Genomic DNA, 17,635 nt, shown 5'->3' on the forward strand with positions numbered 1-17,635 from the left:
TGATTTGTCGTGGCACTCCGTCAGTTACGAGGATGGGGGTTCTAGTTGATCCGATCAATGGAACAGCCTTCTCGAGAAATTAACGTGCAAGTGGCTAAGCACTCCACAGACACGTGTACCCTTAACATAGTTCTCAGAGAGATTCAGCATGATACAGAGTGTGACAAGCCTAGCCCTTTGAAATACAGGTACAACAGAAACAGGAAGAAAGAGGGAGAGTTTGTCCCCCACTACTGATTGACAACTGGTGTTGATATGTTTACGTCCCTGTTTCTAGCAGTTCAGCAAAGAGAGACCGATAGAATGAGTAACAGGCTTTAAAAAAAAAAGATAAGCTCTGGGATTGATTTGCTCAACTAAAACCCTTCAGGGTGATGCTCCAGCATGGCCACAGTCAAATGACTGAAAGAATAAAAGAATATCTGTACTTTAACACAATCAAACTTGACCAGATTATGCCATCCAAACTATGACTGGTGCTTTGTTTCTAATAGAAATTGTAGGATGTAGCCAACCTTATCTGAATGCAAAGCCCCATATATGCCTTCTGTTTAATGTTAATGCAAGGAGACATGTATGCAAAAGTAATTTCATGGTTGATATACTTTGTATATTGAGAAGGGTAAATGTGTATTAGAGTGGAACAGTGAATACATGAAACATCAACACTGGAACCGTATTATCTTGCTGCTGTCATTATGTTTATTCTATCAAGTCACCTATGTGTGTGTGTTTGTGTGTGTTTATGTATGTTGTGAGTGCTGTTTAGTCTCAGGTAAAACTTTGAACAAATCTATGATCAAAAGCTTTCCGCTCAGGATCATCCTGTCTTTACATTACTGTAAATAAAAAGGTAGTGTTTGATTTGAGGAAGATTTGGCAATTGCTCCTGGCAAGTTGAGTGACCAGTCAGTGTCCTCATTGGCTTGAGTGCATGTGTGTATGTGAATATGCATGTAGATGACTGCACACTCTGAGAATGTTTCCCCTAAGGTTTTATTGTTGTTCCCTTTTTCCCAACACTAGCAATTTTTCTAGTGTATCAATAATAATAATAATGATAACAATGGTTTCAAATTTTGCTACAAGGGCAGCCGTTTTGCGGGAAGTGATTAGTTGATTACATCAACCCCAGTGTTTCACTGGTACCTAATTTATCGACCTCAAGAGGATGAGAAGCAAAGTTGACCTTGGTGGAATTTGAACTCAGAAATTAGCGACAGGCGAAATATGACTAAGCATTTTATCTGGCGTGCTAACGATTCTGCCAGCTCACTGCCTTGTAATAATAATAATAATAATAATAATAATAATAATAATAATAATAATAATAATAATAATAACAATAATAATAATGATAATAATAATCATCTTTTCTACTATAAGCACAAGGCTTGAAATTGGTGGAGGGGGATAGTTGATTACATCAACCCCTCCCCCCAATACTCAACTGGCACTTAATTTATTGACCCTAAAAGGATGAAAGGCAAAGTTGACCTTGGCAGAACTCAGAACATTAAGATAGGGAAATAATAATAATGATAACAAGAGCACATGTATATGTCTATGTATCTGTGTGTGCATATATATATATATATATATATATATATATATATATATATATATATAAATCAGATTGGAGACTGGTGTCGCCTCCTGGTCCATCATCATCGTTTAACGTCTGCTTTCCATGCTAGCATGGGTTGGATGATTTGACAGAGGACTGGTGAACCAGATGGCTACACCAGGCTCCAATCTGATTTGGCAGAGTTTCTACAGCTGGATGCCCTTCCTAACGCCAACCGCTCAGAGAGTGTAGTGGGTGCTTTTACGTGTCACCCACACAAAGGCTAGTCAGGCGGTACTGGCAACGGCCACGCTCAAAATGGTGTATTTTATGTGCCACCCACACAAGAGCCAGTCCAGGGGCACTGGCAACGATCTCACTCGAAAATATGATATATATATAAATATATATATATATATATATATATATAATAGAGTTATTAATATTTCTAAGTCTCTCTAAAGGAGACTACGACAGCGGTACTGGAAATTAATAGTTATCGCCAAGCCAACATGGCAGTCCCAAAATTAGGACGAAAGCTGCCGTGAATTAGCTCCAAGAAGCCATCGCCTCTAGCTAGCTATGTGACACACGAAACCTGTGTCCTTTATAACCTTCGAACAGGGGAGGTCAGCAGTGTCCCCCTGCTGGTTTGGCATCTGCAGACTAGTTTCAGGGTGTTGCCCCTTGTCAATGCAGAGCAGCCAAGCCCTAGCCAGGCGGCGCTGCTGACTATCTGTTCGAAAGTTATTTATCTAATTTCAGTGGAATCTATCCACTGGTTTTCAGAAATAGAGTTATTAATATTTCTAAGTCTCTCTAAAGGAGACTACGACAGCGGTACTGGAAATTAATAGTTATCGCCAAGCCAACATGGCAGTCCCAAAATTAGGACGAAAGCTGCCGTGAATTATATATATATATATATGTGAATACACATGTCTATGTCTATGTATCTGTGTGTGTGTGTGTGTGTGTATATATATATATATATATATATATATATATATATATATATATATATATATATATGTTGCATATGTGTGTTTTTTGACTTGTGTTTGTATTATAGAGAGTGAAGATATAAAATTCTTGGCATCTATGTGTGTGTGTGTGTATATACATATATCTATAAATGCATACATACATGGCTATTATGTGTATTTCTGAAAAATCATTAATCTAAAGCACAGCTGTGATGATAGTTTATCTTGTTAATTTAACCTGCAACCACCATCCATATCTCTGTTGCCTTGTATTTTGATTTGGTACCAATACTTAATTTCCACATCCTTCATTCCCCCTGCCTCCGCACCACAAATTTATACATATACAAGTTAGCGTTTTAGCAGTGACATGGACTTTTATATGTAATAATAATTTTTTTTATTGCAGGAGGAGTAAGGGATAAATGGTGAAATACACAGAGAGGAGGGGCTAAGTGTGTGAGGAAAGTTTAAGAACCATAAATATAAAAACTTCCTCATTGGCTAGAAACATCTATAACTGTTATTGTTGTTTAGCCTCAGATCAACCCGGATAGTGCAGACATACACTGAAAGCCTTCCAGTTGTGATCGTCTGTCTTTTTAATCATATCAAACTGAATGTTTCATCCTCTTATCTCATATGCAGACACAGTATATCTAGGAATGCATTAGCCAACATGTCCTCTTTTTGAATATCGATAGTGTGTGATCTGAGAGAGATTTGATTGCAGTTTCTAACAGATCGAGTGACCGCATAGACCAGTGATGGACAACCTGTAGCCTGCAAGACTTTCTTAATAACATGCGTCATGTGACCCATTTGATGATGTCTTTTGATTATGTGACCCATTTGATGATGAACCATGTCTCATGCATGCCACTTCTTGTAATAGGCTGTTTGTGTCTGGCTACCTTGATGGCCTGTATAAATATATATGTTGTTGTGTTGCTCTTGGTTAGCTATAATTGATTAGATCTTTAACAAAAGACGATCCAGTTGTGGTCATCTGGTTTTTTTTTTTTTTTACTTGTTCAAAATGAGGGGGCCTGTATCGTTGATATTGCAGTATTTTTTTAATGCTATATATTTGTTTCTTTATTTGTGCATTTCTATAAAGCTCATCTTGACACCATCATACAAGTTGTTAGGATGTAACGTTTTTTTCAGTGAAGCAGCAGTCTCAGAAAAATTGAAGCTTATTAGCATCTTTCTCAAAGAATTTATTTAAAATATAGGGAAATTGGGAATGTATGTGGGGGTGGGGTGGAGAGGGGGAAGGGTGTACATATTTGTTCCAAGTTGTAGGGTACTGTTTTGCACCTAGATATCACACTTTTCATAGGGGCATATCTTCGTGGCTAAGTCACAGGCTATGTAACTTTTTCTAACACTTTCTCTTAACCTGTTAAGAGAATGCTGGATACTGTTGATACATAAGTGTATGTGTGTGTGTGTGTGTGTGTGCATGTTTCTGTGTGTGTATGTGTGTGTATGTATACACACTGCAAATATGTAACAGTTTATAAGAAGTGTATGTACACATTTATATACATCATGTGTGTCTGTATATATGATCTGCTCCACTCACACACACACACACTCACACATACTTACACACACACACACACTCACACTCACACACATACATACATGCACACACACATAATTGTGTGTGTTGTGAGATTTGTTTATATGACTGATTGTCACATAAACTATTCTTTTAGTAATTGAAAATTCACAGCATATCATACAAGAATAGCTTTAAAGTAAGCAGAGCAGAAAGTTAGGTCTATGGTAGAGCTGAGATGATATGTAGCAGGGACTTGGATTTTTTTTTTCTTTTTTTAAAAAAAGGGGGCTGGAAATTTGGTCTGTCTTTCTTCTCCACCCTACTGTCATTAGTTTATTCTTCAAAGAACCCTCCTTTAACAACTGCTCAGTCAACACAAATTATCTTCCAGGTGGATTTGTTTAGATTTGATCCTCCCCTTACAACCAGCTCTTGGCCTCTCCACTATTGTGACCAATGAATGACTTTGCTATAGAATGGAAGGGATAAATTATACAAGACAAGACCATACTCTTGCCTCTACTGTAGCCCCCATCTGCTATCAGGCTTTGGGCTGATTTGAGAGTTGGTGGTGAATGAGGTATGGGTGTTTTAAAATTTCATCTCATTTAAGTTGCTAATGTTGTTGACAAAAGCATGAACATCACACGATTTCATATTCCATCTTCTGTGTATTAAATTATAATCATTATTCCACAATAATTAAACTCCAGTATAATTTGGCATGGTCTCTATGGCTGGATGCTCTCCCTAACATCAACAACTCTGAGAGTGTAATGGGTGCTTTTACGTGCCATCAGCATGGGTGCTATTTGTATGATGCCAGTATCTGCCATGACTATGATTTTACTTCGCTTGATGGTTTTCTTCTCATAATGCCAAAGGTCTCAGTCATTCGCCATTGCCCCTGTGAAGCCCAACACTCGTAAGGTGCGTTTCATGTGCCACCAGCATTGACCACCTTACCTCTGTGAGGCCCATTGCTCAAAAGGTGCTTTTTATGTGCCACCAGCATGGGTGCCAGTTATGTGACACCAGCATTGGCCATGACTATAATTTCACTTGGCTTGATGCCTCTGCTCAAGCACAGCATATTGCCAAAGGCCTTGGTCACTAGTCTTTTCCTCCATGAGGCCCAAAGTTCAAAGATCATGCTTCACTACCTCGTCTCATGCTTCACCACCTCATATTTATATATATATATGTACACACAAACTCACAGATGTGTGCACATACACTTGTATGAAAGGCTACTGCCTAGTTTTCTTTGTTGTGTTTCACTCAAAAAGTATTAATCAATTGTTGAAAACACTTCCCCAAAGTGCTGCACAGTAGGATCAAACCTGGATCTATGTAATTTCAAAATGTAGCTCTTAAGGCTCCTTTCTTTTAAGTGCCAGTTTTGAAAGCCGTTCTATTACTGAGTTCACACAAATGATTGCTAAATATTAGTGTTGGGAAGTAAGTGGTCATAAGTTCCATCTTAACTACAGTCATTATTAAGTTGGGTTATATGGTAATGCACACTTCCTTATTTTGCTAACGAGGGTGCCTCTACATAGATGTTTGTCCTTCTAGAAATAGCAGCTATATCTCTTTTATATCACATCCTCACATCTTCGAGAAAAAGTTACACAATGGATAATGTAGTCCTGAATGCAGTCTGCCTAGAGAAAAAGGCATGATAGTCATGACTGGAATGTCTTTAATCATAGAGCTGAGCAAGGGCTAAATAATAGCAAAAATGACCTTCTTTTACCTTAATGTCTGATGAGTTCCTCCACTCCTACTTCACATCAGCAGATATGAAGTGCATCCAGCTATAAAAACAATTTCTCAACCAAGAAATTGCCTCTGGTCGTAGATGAGTGAGTAGGTGTGTGCAATTGAAACAAAGCATTGGCAATGTTTTTGTTTTTTGTTATGTGATTGAGATTTACTGTAAAAGCAATAAGGCGTTTCATTCACCAGAAGGCTTAACTTTGTCTACTTGTCTGTCAGTCTCTCCCATGCTTGTCTCTATTTTATCTCTCCTACATTTGTCTCTGTCTATTATTCTATATTTGTCTCTTAGTCTGTTTAACCATCTCTTCTCTCTATATATTAGGCATAGGCATGGCTGTGTGGCAAGAAGCTTGCTTCCCAACCACATAGCTCTAAGATCAGTTTCACAGTACGGCACCTTAGGCAAGTGTCTTCTGCTATAGACTCTTCTAAAAGATAAATGAAATGTATCCGGTTAGTGTTCATGTATGTAGGTGTATCTAGCCATCATGTCTGTCTGTCTGTCTATCAGTCAATCAATTTCCTGTCTGTCTGTTTATGAATCTTTATTACTATTTTCTAGCTGTTCCTTGTCTGTGCTCATCTAACTGTTTTCTGTCACCAGCTGGTAGCTCTTCTCTCTATCTATCCATCGCTCTCCTTTCTTTATCTATGTTTGTCTGTCTTTGTTTCTGTCTCCTCTCTATTTTTCTAATTATTGCTCTTCTCTCTATATATTTACCCTTTCTCTCTTGCTCTTCATTACTCTTCTCTCTGTTTCTATTTCATTTGCTTTTAACCTTCTCAGGCTGTAGTCTTCATCTCTATCCAGCAATGATTTTGTCTGTCAGATTTTATCATTTATTGATAACTTTTCTTTTTCATTTTCCAGATTACCACTTGGATTTTACAATGTTACTTTATTTACACCGGAACATTACATAAAATCAACAAGTAAGTATATTTTGATTGTAGCTAAATATATCTATGAATGATTGGCCCAGAATGCTTGTGACAAGGTTTCAATACTGGGCAATGGCTCTGCAGCAGAATATCACTGCCTTTGTACCACCACAAAAGCAAAACAAATTTACAAATGTGAGAAAGATAAACAGATGAATTTTTTTTTCTTTTTGAGATGTGAACTTTAAAATAATTGAGTTTGTGTGTATATATGTGTGTGTGTGAGTGTTCTGATGTTATTGCACTGATGTTTATCTACTATTTTTGCAGTAGAGTTGTGTCATCTGAGAGAGAGAGAGAGAGAGAGAGAGAACATGCATGCATGCACACACCCATGTGTACTTTCTAACTTGGTATTAAGTTTATAATAATTTATCATAAGGTTATATTGCACTTCATTTAAGTACTGAACTGATGGTGTGTGCATGTGTATGCCTACATACTCTCACACACACACACCTACACACAAAACAAATGGGTCTTTGTTTTCAATGGTGAGTATTTAGTTGTTTAAACTGGACCATTAAATTGAGCAACAAAGGTGGATCTTCAGATTTGTTGTACCATCCATCTGCATCCATATTCACAGATCAGACAGAATTCGGCTTCCTGGCACTTGTAAAGACATTTGAGCGAGATCGTTGCCAGTGCCCCTGGACTGGCTCTTGTGCCGGTGGCACGTAAAATACACCATTTTGAGCGTGGCCGTTGCTAGTACCTCCTGACTGGCCTTCGTGCCGGTGGCACGTAAAAGCACCCACTACACTCTCGGAGTGGTTGGCGTTAGGAAGGGCATCCAGCTGTAGAAACTCTGCCAAATCAGATTGGAGCCTGGTGCAGCCATCTGATTCACCAGTCCTCAGTCAAATCGACCAACCCATGCTAGCATGGAAAGTGGACGTTAAACGATGATGATGATCATGATATATAATATGTGTGTGTGTGTGTGTGTGTGTGTGTGCACATGCATACACATATGCTCATGTATTCTCACACACATGCATGTATATGTGTATATGCATACACAAATGCACAACATTAGACCTTAATGACTACAAAGCAGTAGTCTAAGCAAGACAGGTGTAAATGTTGTTTTTTAGTTTTGGTTCTTGGCTGGCTGGCTGGCTGGTTGGTTTGTTTATGAAAGCCAATTTATCTTATAAATAAACCAACCATGGTTGAAAGAAAGCAATGTTCTCTCAATAAATAGCTTCTTGTTACTTATTTCATTCTAATCTTGCTTTATCATTCTCTTTCTCACTATCTTTAGATACCTGACTCTTTCACCTCCTCCCCACCATATCTTCTTTTCCTGTCTATTGCTTGCTCCTCCCGCTCTCTCTCTCTCTCCCCTAGCTCTCTCTTTCTTTGTCTCCTTCCTCAAGCTCTCCTTTCTTTCTTTTCTCTTTTGTCCTCCTAAACTTTCTCACTCTTCCTGTCTCACCCCCTTTTTTCCCCCCTCTCATTCTGCCTTTACACACAAAGGTATCATACATACTATTGAGTCTTAGGGAAATATTTCATAGGCATGCTCACCTGTGTGTATATGTGTGTGCATACATGCATATACTCACACGTGTGCACAGCAACATAGTCCACACATCTGCACGCAACACACACATGTATACATACAAACATATGCACACACACACACACACACACACACACACACACGTATGCATACACATGTACACACTCATATGTATACATACACACACACTAAAGTGTATATATGAGGGCCTTTGTGTATGAATGATTATACATTTTTTATTGTGTATGCTTATGTGTGTGTGTGTATATGTATATACATATATATATATATATATATATATATATATATATATATATAATGTAGTTTGTGTGTGTATACCTACGTATAAGTGTATACCCACTAATGGGTGTATTTCTCCTAAGGTATAAAGTGTTATAAATTATTCTGAAATCCTGAAGTCACACAGAGCAAGCTGCCAGTGGCCTGTTGTCTTGCTAAATAACTTGCATGTTTAACATTTCTGATGTAACTTCTATACAGTGCCTGGTTAGAAAACAATTTAGGAAAGAAAGGAGAAAAAAAAAACAAAACAGAAAAGCTTCTCCTATTCAAGTTTTAGATAAGCCACACTGTTATGGTGTGTTGTTGAATGTTATGTTGATGAAATATTTGAAATTTATCTCTGGTTGTTTGATTTGGTTTAACAAAAACTAAGTTACTTATCTTTGGTGATTTGATGTATTCTTTCATAAGGTACACTACTCTATTATAGCCAGGTTAAGGCATGGTTGTGTGGTTAAGAAGTTTGCTTCATAACCATGTGGTTTTAAGTTCAGTCCCACTGTATGGCACCTTGAAGAAGTTTCTTCTTTTATAGCTAGTGACTGACTTATGTCTTGTGAATGAATTTAGTAGACAGAAAATGTGTAGAAGCCCATTGAGTTGTATGTACACATATACAAACTCCAGGCTGTCTGTATATATATACACCTCTCCAGCTTGGTGTTGGTTTTAGTCCCTGTAGCTTACTGGTTTACTAAAAAAAAATGACCTGTAGAATATGTACCAGGCTATAGAAGAAAAGTACTTGAACTGATTTGTTTGACTAAGCTCTTTAAGGCAATACTCATGCATGGTTGGGTCACAGTCCTGTGACTGAAACAAGCAAAAGATTAAAAAAGTAAAAGAATAAAGAATCTTGTAGTTCAGTTTTCTCTCTAGTCAAGGACAATATTCAATTAAGAACCCTCAGTGTTCTTTCAGCTGGTGAGTCTCACAATCTCTGGTGATCTTACCTCTTGGACCCCCACACATGTAACATAAAACATTGCTAAACTTGTATCCCCCACTGAAGTTCCTCTTGAGGGTGAAAAAAATTCTTCATGTTTAATGAATTTCTGATCCTCTACAAAGTTTAAGTAAAATCTGTAAAAGAGTACTGCTCACATATCTACTACTACTACTACTACTACTACTACTACTACTACTACTACTACTACTACTACTACTACATGCCCTAGATCATGTTTTTTTTTTTTTAAACTTTTTAGTTTGGAAGAGGAAGCAGTATTCATAGCCCCAAGAGGCCCTCTTTTTTTTTTTTTTTTAAGAAAACGATTACAATGAAGGAATTGACTTTCAGTACCTTCTCCATGTTTATACCATCAACTGTAGTATGTTCAAAACTGAGTTGGAAAAAGGAGTTGTTGGCATATAGGAGTCTTTGCAGATGGCCAGTCTTGGACCCCTCTGTTATGACTTGCAGAACTACAAGAAATAGGTGGGGGATGAGAACAGAGCTCTGATGAACACCCACAGCATGCTGAATTCCTTATTGAACTTGTTGATAATTCTCCCCTTACTGACAACATTCCTTCTGTACATGACTTGCACAGCTTTCATAAGCTATTATTCTGCATCCATATTCTTAGTAACCACTAGACTAGAGAGTATGGAATCCTATCAAATGCCTTCTCTGTCAACAAATGCTCACCCTTAGCTAAGAGCAGCTTCTGAAGTCGTCTCACTAAGAAGTGGGCATCTGTAGTATCTTGTATTGGCATTAACCCACACTATATCTTATCTAAACTAATACTTTTCCTAATTAGCTGTTCTGTAATTCTTTTGGCTACTTTCATAACTCTGTATATTAACTTGGTGGAGGTGCAATGGCCCACTTGTTAGGGCAACTGACTCATGGTCATAGGATCGCAGTTTCGATTCCCAGACCGGGTGTTGTGAGTTTTTATTGAGCAAAAACACCTAAAGCTCTACGAGGCTCTGCCAGGGGATGGTGGCGAACCCTGCTGTACTCTTCCACCACAACTTTCTCTCACTCTTACTTCCTGTTTCTGTTGTGCCTGTAATTCAAAGGGTCAGCCTTGTCACACTGTGTCACGCTTGAATATCCCCGAGAACTACGTTAAGGGTACACGTGTCTGTGGAGTGCTCAGCCACTTGCACGTTAATTTCACGAGCAGGCTGTTCCGTTGATCGGATCAACTGGAACCCTCGTCGTTGTAAGCGATGGAGTGCCAACAACAAATATTAACTTGATGCCCCTGTGGTTGCATCTTTGTAGAACATCTCCAAAGCCCTTGTCAGAATTGGTGATTATATTTGAACTGCCAACGTCTTTGTTGGTTTGTCCAGTACCTTATTGACTGGACCATCTGCACCAACTGTTCCACAATGTGATAGAAGGTTGTACTGAATTAACTGACTTCATTAATTATGCGAGTATTCATATCATTGTTTTTTTGTTTTATTGGGACGAAAAGCAAGATTTGTATTCAGAAAGAAGATGAGATACTGAACTAAATATTGTGAAGGATTCTATTCTGCCACTTTCTTGTGTATATATTTACACACACACACACACACACACACACACACACACACACACACTACAAATTTAGGTTAGATAATACACATTACATTCATTCATATGATACTGGTTGATAAATTTACACACATACATACATACATGCACACAAACATACACACACAAACACACACACACACACACACACACACACACACACACACAAACACACACAAATAAGTAAGAAACAGAAAAACCTGTGTAGACACATACCCTTACATCCATAGAGTCGTAGATAGATTTGTAGACACACATTCACCTGTACATTCATATATATACATTCATTAGTATAGTCGCACACGTACATCTGTACATTCACACAAGCATACATACCTACATAAAATGTAACCTTAGACATTCTAGCCATGAACCACACCCCCTAATGACGTTGCACTAATTTTCAACTCCACCCCATCACCATGTATACTACGCCGCAGTAGTCCTTTCACCTTTCCTGTTGAAATTCATTGTAATGTGTTAAATAGTTTGTGTTTATTCATTTATTCATTTATTTATTTTCTTCTCTTGACTGCATGACTTCAAACAAACACAGCCAGTCTTCTTTTCAAGCAATCTCTCTCGCTCGTTCACTCTTTCACCCGATCTCATTCTCAGTCTCGCACATTCTCTCTAAATGTATTTATCATTTTATATCTTTTTTTCTTCTACAATTGAGTAAAGGTGAGGTTTTGTAGCCTGAGTTAACTTATGAACAACAGAAGCACTGTTCTTCTTTTTCGAGAAGATGGTGATGATAATAATAATAATGACAATAATAATAATCATATCTAGTGTACGCGCAAGGCCTGAAATTTGGGGGAGGGGTAAGTCGATCATATCGACCCCAGTACTCAACTGGTACTTAATTTATCGACCCTGAAAGGATGAAAGACAAAGTCGACCTCAGTGTAATTTGAACTCAGAACGTAGTGATGGGCAGAATACAGCTAAGCATTTTGTCCAGTGTGCTAACGATTCTGCCAGCTTGCCACCTTGAATAATAATAATAATAATACTATCAATATTATTTGCTTCAGTTTCCATTCAGTTTATATTGCATTTGTTGTCATTAGAATAACTGCTAATTCATCTGAAATTGCATGTTTGTCAGAGTAATTTGAATATTATACATATGTTGATATATATATGTGGCCGTTGCCAGTACCGCCTGACTGGCTCCTGTAGGATTTTCGAGCGAGATCGTTGCCAGTGCCCCTGGACTGGCTTGTGCGGGTGGCACATAAAAGACACCATTTCGAGCGTGGCCGTTTTCGTGCGGGTGACACGTAAAAGCACCCACTACACTCTCTGAGTGGTTGGCGTTAGGAAGGGCATCCAGCTGTAGAAACTCTGCCAAATCAGACTGGAGCCTGGTGTTGCCATCCGGTTTCACCAGTCCTCAGTCAAATCGTCCAACCCATGCTAGCATGGAAAGCGGACGTTAAACGATGATGATGATGATGATGAGGGTAAAGACCTCCGTTTGTCATGATTGACCATGGGATTGCATATAAAAGTTACCCTCCGAGGTACAAGTCTGAGCAAAATTGTTTATGGAAGACCAGCAGTTGTCCATGCATACCAGCCTCACCTCTCCATGCCACCAATGTTATCCAAGAGAAAGGCAATGACCAATACAGGTTGGCACCTATAACATCACAACTCATTTCAACAGCTGAGTGAACTGGAGCAACATAAAATGAAGTGTTTTGCTCAAGAATACAACACGCAACCTGGTCCAGGAATCGAACTCACTACCTCATGATTGTGAGCCTGACACTCTAACCACTGAGTCATGTATCTTCACACACACACACACACACACACACACACACACACACACACACCATTGTTGAGTAACTCTTTGTTTTTTTTTTACTTTCTACATTTTCTTTCTCTTTCTCTCTTGTATGTCTCTTTTTCTTTCTCTCTTGTATGTCTCTTTCTCTTTCTCTCTTGTATGTCTCTTTCTCTCTTGTATGTCTCTTTCTCTTTCTCTCTTGTATGTCTCTTTCTCTGTTTCACCCTTTCATGGTTTTGCTTTTTCACTCTTCCTTCTGCACATTCACTTCTCAAAGTTTGAGGCTTGCACTGAATATCTAAACAGTCAATACCAATTAATATATAAATGACATTAACAATTTGCTAATCATATTTCTAACAAAATACACTGTGTTTAAAGTAATCAATGCAAAGAAAGTATTTAGTAAAATAATTAACTTCCTTTATTATAATTAAGTTTGTAAAAGTAATAGGTTTGCAGAATTGTTAGAGCTTCTGACAAAATTCCTTGTGGTATATCTTTTTGGCTCAGTACATTCTGTAATACAGTTCTATATTTAAGAGATGAGAAATTATGTACATTATTTACATTTGACAGATATTTCTCCTTATCTTGTTTGTTGTTAACACGTCTCAGCTGATATACCCTCCAGCCTTCATCAGGTGCCTTGGGGAAATTTCGAACTTGAGTTCTCATTCCTAAGGTATTTTATGATGTTGTTATTATTATTATTATTATTATTATTATTATTATTATCATTATTATTATAATTATTATTATTAGTCAGGTCACTGCATGGAATTGAACTTGGAATCTTGGGGTTAGTAGCCTGCGCTCTTAATCAGTACGCCATATATATAAGCCCATTGGCATATAGCATGGGCTACTAATTCCAAGATTCCGATTTCGATTCCAGGCAGTGACCTGAATAATAATAGTAATAATAATGATAATAATGATAATAATAATAATAATAATAATAATAATAACATCAAAAAATACCTTAGGAATGAGAACCCAAGTTCGAAATTTCCCCAAGATGAAGGCTGGAGGGTATATCAGCCAAAACGCTGTGTTAACAATAAACAAGATGAGGACAAATATCCGTCTAATGTAAATAATGAATACATTCTGTGTTCAAATTTGTGCTGATTTCAACTTTACCTTTTATTATGACTCACACTAGCATAATCAAGGAAAAGTTATTTTACTAAATCTTACAATAATTTTGATTATTTTCAAAAAATTTTAACTCAAGTTTTCAATCCCTGCCAGCAGTAGCTTCTCTGCTTCTCATAATTCAGTAACCATCTAGAACTACCTAATTGAAGGTGCATGGCCAAGTGAGTATGGTGCTGCACTTATGATTTTAAGACTATGGTTTTGATTCCTGGGTTGGACGATGCATTGTGTTTATGAGCAAAACACTTCATTTTACATTGCCCCAGTCCAGTCAGCTGTAAATGAGTAACCCTGCAATGGACTAGCCTGTTTAGGGGGCAAATGTGATTTCAGTCATTCATATGCCATAGAAACATGGTAACTGGCCCTATGAATCTTGGGACACAAGAAGTAATGTCCAGAACCAACTGATCTGGTGACCTTTATGAATGTCCAACATTCAGTAAACGTTTTCAGTGAGAATTAACTCTCACCGATATGGACAATTTACTATAAACCTTAACCCCTAATAGCGTTAATATAAATTTAATAAATATATTAAAATCTTATACCTATACAAACATTAAAATCATATTAAAAAAAGATCAACAGTGGATTGTGGATTATCGTATGTGTGTGTGTGTGTGTATGTGTATAATACTTGTATTCACACACACGAACATATATGCCGGTTTTTATTTTTCAAACTTTTTCAGATGTGCCAAAATTTGTTAAAATTATGATATAGAATTCATGCATATTTCAAAATAAGCTGGTAGCAAACTCTCTGAGGATCAATTACAATTTGAATGTTATATTTTATATTATCATTGTGGTACTATACCTCCTGAGAGAGTTAGACAATACCATATATTAAAGTAATAATGATACATAAAAGTTTGAAGAATAAAAATATATATGAATGACTTGATTTAATAATCTGTTTCAGATTCTTGCACTTCTTTGCAGAGAGAGAGAGAGAGAGAGAGAGAGAGACTTAATACCTTGTAAATAAGAAATAAGAGTGAACAAATAAATATGGAGGGATAGAGGTGGAGAGAGACTGGGGCAAGTCAGTGGGAGTTGTGTGGGTGAAGTCAATGGGACAAGTTTTGGAGGTAGTATGAGTAGTGTGGGAAATTAGATGTAAAGTAAAAAAGTTAAGTTACCTTCTCAAGTCATGCTGACTCATAAGGGCTAGTCTCTCAGTTTCCATGGCATATAAATTCCCTACTTGGTCCATCACAGGGTTACTCATTTTTGTCAGCTTAGTGGACTGGAGCAATGTGAAATGAAGTGTTTTGCTCAAGAACACAATGTGTCACCCAGTCCTGGAATCAAAAGCACAGTCTTAAGATCATGAGCCTAACAACCTAACCACTAAGCCATGCACCTTCACAGGGAGGCTAGATGATGAGGGAGGAAATGAAGTATGAGGACAGAGTGGCCAAAATTTGAAACAAGGACAAGGTTAGATGAAACTGGAGGGAAGTGGTGAGGCTGGATAAGTCTGAGACAAGCAAGTAAGAGAATAAAGGAAGTGACGGACAAAAGTAGAACCAAAATACTACAGATAGTATACAGAAATTGTTTAAGATAGAGGCAGGTGGTGGGCAGTATTGGGTTAATGCTTATTACTAAAGAAATAGAACGAGGAAGGAAATAGAAAAAAATCTAGAAACAAGGAGTGGATAGAATTGTAAAGGTAAAAGTAGACTAGAGAAAGGTGAAAAGTGTTGTAGTGAATGCCATGGCGGGAAGAAAGGATTGAAATCATATAAATGGAGTAGTGAACAATTACATTATCTACAGGAACTGCTCATGTAACAATGTAATATGTACAATAAATGTGCATTGTATGCACAACATCATCATCATTTAATGTTCATGTTTCATGCTAGCATGCATGTTAGATTAAGTGTTATGTATTCATACATAAAGGTATAAAAATATAATTTTGCAGCCATCATATATATGCATGTTTGCTTGTGTGTGTGTATGTATGTGTGTGTGTGTGTGTGTGTGTGTGTGCGTGTGCGTGTGTGTGTGTTTGTATTTGCGCTCTGTTCTCTCCACCACTTAAGTACCAGTGTTGTTTTATGTCTATGCAACTTCACAGTTTGGCAAAGTAATTGACCGACTGAATTGATTGACCAGACTTTAAGAAACAAGTCCTGGGGTTGATTTGTTAGATTAAAACCCTTCAAAGCAGTGCCTCAGCCCAAGTGACTGAAACAAGTAAAAGATAAAAAAACCCCCAAAAAACATAGAATAATGGAAAATAAAGGAGTAGACAAGTACACTGTCTACACGAAATACTTGTTTGATTACACACATATTGCAGTGTATGTACAAACTGCATGCAACAAATATAAGCAAGTAGTATGTAAAGCCCAACTTAAAAACAATATGGACAATGAATAATGCTTATTGTTTGCTGTTGTCATTTGTTCTTTCTCATTTACCTATACATGTGTGTGTGTGTGTGTGTGTGTGTGTGAATGTGCACTTATATTTGTGCATGTATGTTGGAGATTGTTTTGTGCATGTTTTTCTTCATGATTGTATGTATTACATGTGTTAAACAGGCATGTCTGTGTCTATGCATGTATATATCTCTGTGTGTGTATGTATATATATATATATATATATATATAAAATAATGCGCCCTTTTTAAAGCCTAGCCAGGCTCATGGGCTCGGTTTCCCGGTTTCAATGGCGTATGTGTTCCCCAGCTGGACAGGATGCCAGTTCATCACAGCGTTACTCATTTTTGCCAGCTGAGTGGACTGGAGCAATGTGAAATGAAGTGTTTTGCTCAAGAACATAACGCATCGCCCGGTCCAGGAATCGAAACCACAATCTTACGATCATGGTGCTGACACCCTAACCACTAAGCCACTAATTTATATATTTATATATTATGGCTCAGTGCAGGCCAACATACATAGTGTAGTGAATCAAAAAGAATTTTAAACAATTGAAATTACTCCCTCAAAAAAGAAGAAAAATTGTTAGCATTAATGACACTTCTTGTTTTGGAAGTTTCTCTCTCTCTCTCTCCCTCCTCTCTCGCTCGCTCCTCTCCCCTTTACTCCTCCCCTTCCCACCCTCTCTCTTGCTATATATGTATGAATATGTATGTTTAGAACATTTTTAGAGCTCCAGCAGGAAATTGCTATTTAAACTCTAGTAGAATTTTCTGCTTATTACTTCCTTGCTCAGTTCAAGAAACTCAAGCACCTGAGTAACTACTAGATTGTTTTCAGCTGAAAAAGTAACATGTATATACTCCACATAATGTATGGAGTACTATTTTTCTTCCTGTTTCCACATGTTAAATGTAGTTATCTCTTTATAAATGCAGCAGTCAAAAGATTTACTTACATTTCATTGTTGTGTGTGAGAAGTTGGAGTATTATTGTCTATAACCCAAGGGAGTCAGTACTATGTACTATCATT

At 37.5% G+C, this 17,635-nt stretch overlaps 1 protein-coding gene across 1 annotated transcript in view; it reads left to right on the forward strand.

Annotated features, from left to right (window-relative positions):
* The window catches only part of LOC106867500 (semaphorin-5A), a 313,387-nt gene that overhangs the window by 56,468 nt on the left and 239,284 nt on the right, over positions 1-17,635 (forward strand). The window contains exon 2 of the mRNA XM_014912385.3: positions 6,783-6,844. The gene's annotated coding sequence lies outside the window, so the exon portion shown is untranslated. The remainder of the gene's footprint in view (positions 1-6,782; positions 6,845-17,635) is intronic.

Source organism: Octopus bimaculoides, chromosome 6, assembly GCF_046866305.1.
Source record: "Octopus bimaculoides isolate indiv1 chromosome 6, ASM4686630v1, whole genome shotgun sequence".
In the NCBI taxonomy this organism is placed as follows: domain Eukaryota; kingdom Metazoa; phylum Mollusca; class Cephalopoda; order Octopoda; family Octopodidae; genus Octopus; species Octopus bimaculoides.